This window comes from Protopterus annectens, chromosome 8.part1 (genome assembly GCF_019279795.1).
Source record: "Protopterus annectens isolate FY-2018-M chromosome 8.part1, PAN1.0, whole genome shotgun sequence".
NCBI lineage: Eukaryota > Metazoa > Chordata > Ceratodontiformes > Protopteridae > Protopterus > Protopterus annectens.
In genome coordinates this window covers 140,441,678-140,448,079 of record NC_056742.1, presented here as the reverse complement: position 1 = coordinate 140,448,079, position 6,402 = coordinate 140,441,678, and positions in this window count along the sequence as shown.

Here is a 6,402-nt window from a genome sequence, read left to right as displayed (position 1 = left end):
TGCTTAAAAACCTCAGCTTTGGCCAGCTAAGAACTTGGTTATATTCAACTGGACGTATAAGAGAATTTAAGTACCTTTATCTGCACTTTTTTTAAAAAAATACAGTATTTAATTTGATTTAAACTGTGTGAAGGAATATTTAACTCAAGTGGCAGTTATTCTGCTCTTCAGTTATTCCCACCCACCCTGTTTTTGTTTTGGTGTTAATCTTGGTGGCCTTGAAACTGCCCGCCCCTCAGCCTGCCTCTGGGCCCATCTCATTTGCTCACTCAACTGAGTGCAGTGAGATCATATTCTGATTTCAGGCACTCCTACTGTGTACAAAGAGAGCATCTGGGAAACAGACAAAAAAAATTAAGCTTATTTCCTGCCTTTCCTGTTAAGTGGTATAGACTATTTGTAGGCTTCTGAGCCCCCAGGCCCTTCTGTGTTTGAGGGAAGCCTTCTGGCTTGTTTTTTTTTCTTATAACTAACCAGTTTTCTAGTTTCAGCACTCAAATCTGTTTCTTTGATCTCAGCACTTGTTCAGATAATTTTTTTTTTTATCTGCTTTTACTGTACTTGTGTTTCTACCTACTTCATTTTACTTTTGCATCATCTCAAAAATACTCAATTGTATTTATTACTGCTTGGTGTAACTCATTCTAAGCCTTTTGGTTTAAACATTTGGGCTTCGGACCAGTTGTTTTGCACTGAGAGGGTTTGTGGTCTGCACTGTTGTGGCAGAACAGGTAGCTTACATCCTTCTAGGTTGGGAACTGCTGATTGAGGGCTCAGTGTCTGTTATTCTAAAAGTGTATTCATTCTGGTTTAAGCACTTGGGCTTTCAGGCCAGTTATTTTACATTAAGAGGGTTCGTGGTCTGCACTCTTGTGGGAGGAGAGGCTGGACTCTGCCCTTCTGAGCTGGGAATTTCTGGTTGAAGGCTTATAGTGCATGCATATCTGAACTGCTTCTTACTGAAGTTGGTGCGCCTTGTTTGCTGTGGCATAGACTGGATTTGGGCCTGCTGGATCTAGCTTTGTTTGTGTAACTTGAGCATTAATCCAGACATTCTCTAAAGTATTCAATTGTATTTATTACTGCTTGGTTGTAACTTGATTAAAGTGTAGCTATCATTCTAAGTCTTTTGGATTAAGAACTTGGGCTTCAGACCAGTTGTTTTACATTAGGAAGGTTTGTGGCAAGCACTGTGGTGGCAGGACAGGTAGCTTTCATCCTTCTAAGTTGGGAACTGCTGATTGAGAGCCCAGTGTCCAAGGGTATTAGTTCTGGTTTAGGCACTTGGGCTTCAGGCCAGTTATTTTACATTAAGAAGGTTCGTGGTCTGCACTCTTGTGGGAGAAGAGGCTGGACTCTGCCCTTCTGAGCTGGGAATTTCTGGTTAGAGGTTTATAGTGCCTGAATATTTTAACTGTATCTTACTGAAATTGGTACACCTTGTTTGCTCTAGCATAGACTAGATCCAGGCCTGCTGAATCTAGCTTTGTTTATATGCTTGTTGTTTGTTTGTTTGCTTGTTATTTCCCTGGAAGCTAATTCCACCTAATACGTGGCTTCTCAGCGCTTCTGTGGATCACTAGTGATATCTGCATTGCTTACTGTACTAGTTCCTTGTTTCACTTGAAAGAAAGTTACTGTTTGTCGTTTTTGCATTTAGTTACTTGTAACACATTGCACTCAAGTTACCTGGCACTTGCTCACTAAAGCAATTATATAAGTCAGCACTAAAAATTAAAAGCACTACACCCTCACTCCCCACTGGCCCTTGTTTTCAATTATTAAGGAATTCCCAATATTATTCTAGCATGTCCAAATGTCAGTTGTCAATCTCCTCTCCGGTCCAGCTGGTGAATCTGGGAATCTTGAGGCAATGTTATAACTGCCTCATGTACACAAACCCTCTCCTCCTCCCACATAACACAAATACTTGCGAGAGATGCAGCTATTTAGCCAAACTGGAGGCTGAGCTCTCTCAACTCAGGACTGGCAAGACCAGACAGGAGGAGAAGGCAACTACACACACCACAAAACCAGCCTCACATAATGCTACCACACCACTGAATCAAACACATAAACACACAAAGACATACTCGGAGGCTCTAAGTAAACATTTACCTAAACAGCAGAGGCCTCCAAAGCAGACACCCAAACAACTGCTACCTCAAGACACCCCACAAGCAACACATAAACCACAAAAGCAGTGTGCAAAGCAGTCACAGCCCTTGAGGCCAAATACAACACCAAACATACTTGTCATAGGTGACTCCATAGTCAGACACACTGACGTCCCACTCACCAGGCTGAACAAGGAGAGGGTCACAGTAAGCTGCCTATTGGGCGCTAGAATCCGCCACATAACACAAGCACTCTGGTCACTCCACGGCAAGTACAAATATGATACAGTCATTGTCCATGCTGGTGTGAACGACCTGAGACGTACCTCCCTGGACTACATGAAAAGAGACATAGAGGAGCTCTCTGATTATGTATCCCAGGCAGGTATGACCCTGACCCTGAGCAGTATCCTTCCTTCACCAAGAATGATGCCACAATATAGAGACAAGATGATCAGCTTTAACAATTGGCTTAATGTCTGGTGTCATTCAAAGGGGATCCAGTGTCTGTCTGCCTGGGATGACATGCTTGACAAGCCACGCTGCTTCGCAAGGGACGGCTTGCACCTGTCACCCTGGGATTCCGGGTATTGGCTAAGGCTCTTGCCACCCCATAGTGCCTTTTTAGGCAAGGCTCAAATTCTAAACCTACCACCCTAGAAAACAAAAATGGGAAGAAACTGAGGGTAATGCTGCTCAATGCCAGAAGTCTAAATCTCAAAATGCACGCACTCGAGGCCCTTCTCAGTATGGAGAACATCGATGTCTGTGCTGTAACTGAAACCTGGTTCAAGGCTCCTGAAAGCACCCCAGCACTATTAGGTTTTACCTCATATCATGCGTTCCGGCCCCAAAACCCGGACCACACCACAAAAGGAGGGGGTGTATCCATATTCATAAAGGATACCCACACCTCCAGGTTGGTGGCAACGCATAAGCTTGGAAACCATCCAGGTGCAACTAACCATAGGCAAAACTGCTCTACAAATTGTAGCATGCTACAGGCCACCCTCTCAAACTCAGGAACCCCACATAGCCTTCCTGAAGACACTGGAGGGTATAAATGTATCTCCAAACACCATCATATTGGGTGACTTCAACTACCCGAATATAGACTGGGAACATTACTCAAGCCCTAACTTTCTAGCCCAACGGTTCCTGGAGTTCATAAATTCAAATGCCATGGAACAGCTAGTCACTGTTCCCACGAGAGGAGAAAATATACTAGATCTCATTATCACAAACATGGGGACAAAATGCTCCACACCGGAAGTATATCCCTCATTGGTGAGATCTGATCATAAACTAATCTCACTGGAAATCCACATCCCGCCCCCACCCCAAACAAAAAAGACCACAGTGAAGAACTTCTCTAAAGCCAACTTCACACTACTCAAGACTGGTGTGATATCCCTCAAGGCCCTTGAGCCAGTGGAAACCACAACCCAAGCTGCAGAAGCCCTTACAAATGCCTTCTATGAACACCTCCAGGACTGCATGGATCAGGCAATCCCAAATAAAACCAAGACTCTTTCCACAAAGGGCAAACGTCCAGTCTGGTGGACCCCAGCCATTAACAAACTTTACAATAAGAGGAGAAAGCTATTACATGATAGAACAAAATCCATAAAAGGGAAGTCACCCCTGATCATTATTAGTAAAAAAATACGAGCACTCATAAAATCAACTAAGGCCAATTTTGAGAGAAAAATTGCCATGGATTCAAAGGACAATCATAAGGCCTTTTCAGCTATGTTAGGAACCTGGGTGGAAACTCCCAGATATGCTCAGAATTATTCCAAAATGATACAAAAATCACTGAACCCACAGACATTGCCAACATACTGGCAGACAGGTTCAGTGCAAACTTCACCCCTCTCCCCTAAAGGAGAGATAACTATCCCAGCAGAGTGTAGCCTCCCAGACATCTCAAATGCGCAGGTGAAAGCTGCTCTCTAAAGCTAAAAACACAGCATCAATGGGACCGGATGGTGTCCCCGGCTGTGTGCTACACGAGCTAAATGAGGAATTAAACCCGCACATAAGGCAGCTGTTTAATCTCAGCCTTACCACAGGATACGTGCCCAAGGAGTGGCGTACGGCAACTGTGGTCCCACTCCACAAAGGCGGTGCCTCTACGGACCCTGGTAATTACCGCCCCATAAGCTTAACAAGTCTAGTCTGCAAAGCTATGGAGAGGGTCATAATGGAGCTCATAAACAAAGATATAGGGGACTTGCAGACATTGGACCCGACCCAGTTTGGCTTCGTCAAGGGCAGATCATGCCTTTTGAACTTGGTCGACTTCTTCGAAACAGTCACCAAGGCTATTGATGAGGGAAAGGCAGTCCATACAGCCTACCTTGACCTTGCAAAGGCCTTCGACACAATACCCCACTCAGGTATTGTAGAAAAGCTTACCAGCTTAAATGTAAACCCATATGTCACAAGATGGGTTGCAAACTGGCTTAAGGACAGAACCCACAGGGTTAGAGTTGCTGGCACTATGTCAGATTCCAAGCCGGTCACAAGCGGTGTCCCACAGGGCTCGGTCTTTGGCCCCTATTGTTCGGCATCTACTTCTCAGAAGTACAGGCCAACATGGGAGGACTTTGGCTGACAAAGTTTGCAGACGACTGCAAACTGGGTGCCATAGTGGAAAGTGCATCGGACACAGATATCCTTCAGAAGGGACTCACGGAAACAGATAGCTGGTGCCAGAGCCATGGCCTGAAGTTAAACGCCAAAAAATGTACATACCCTTCGGGAAAAACAAGGTAACCCCAAGCTATCCACTAAGCACAGAAGAGGTTATCAGGGACCTGGGGACCCAGGTTGACAGTGGCCTTTCTTTTGACACTCACATTGCTAAAGTGGTTAGAAAGACCTTCTACATTGCCCACCTGATCATGAAGGGATTCACATCCAGATCTAGTGAGGTCATTGTTCCCCTGTACTCTTCACTTATCAGACCAATGATCGAGTACAATGCCCTATTCGGGATGTATCGCACCCGACATCTGCAGCAATTGGAGAGACCCCAAAAGTTCCTCACCAAAAGGATAAAGGGACTCCAAAATCTGTCATATGCTGCCAGATTGAAGAAACTCCAGCTCTATTCAGTTGCATACCGTCTGCTCAGAGGTGACATGTGCCTGACATACAAGGCCATGTCCAACCCGGAATTAATGGACATGCTCCACCTCAAAAAATCCAAATCCACCAAAACCACTAGAGCAAGCGACTTGAACCTTAGCACGGATATAAATAGGACGTGCTGGAGGGATAGATTTATCACTCAGAGACTCCCTATGCTGTGGAATAAAATCCCGGTCCATGTGAGGCAGAGCACCTCACTGGCTCTGTTCAAGAGAAATCTTGACCTGTGGATGGGAGATCGTAGGTTTATCCCGGGAATCATCTCTGTGTCACTGCTGGACAGAGGCACAACAAACTAATGGGCACAGTATTTTTTCATATAAGGGGTGGCGTAAGCCACAAAAATTTGGGCTAGGCTTATAAATGCCTTAGGGCAGATAGCCTAGTATAAACCTATGAACCTATGAACCTATAAATATGTCAAGATTAGAGGTAGATGATGCTCAACAATTAATATTTAAGATAATAGGAGATGAGATAAAAATGGTGATGCATAATGAATCTGCAGGAAAGTCTCCACCCCCCCTTAAACAGCTTATCAACCCTAACTGCACACCTCTATCTGCTCCCAACCTTTGTAACTTTCTCTAACTCTCTAGACCTTGTCTCACATTAACTTCTCTATTCTAACACATCACATAATTCTTATCTGCATAATGTAATATTTCACATCTGGTGACAAAACAATTGTTAGTCCGTCTGAATGATGTAGGAATCTAAATCTGACAGACATAATGTTTAGTTTACTGTAGCAGATCCTTGTTTTTTATGTGTATGTTGCTTTGAATATTTTCTGTAAACCACTTGTTGATTCTTTACTTATTTTTGTAAATTATAGTCTATAGAACATGTGGAGCTTTTCTCCCTGGGCCTCCACTGAAAAAGGGCTACTTAGCTCAGTCAGACAAACCCGGTCAACAATCAATAAATAAATAAACAAATAATAGATGGTAAAGTTTGGAAGCTAGGAGGGAAGAAAATGATAAAGATCTGGAAGGTTTTGTTTAACAGTATTTTAAAATAAGGGAGGCACCAATAGCCTTCAGAAAAGCAGTGGTGGCAGTAATACCTAAAAACAGTAAAGACCCATCTGATTCAGTCTCATATAGGCCCATTTCAATTTTAA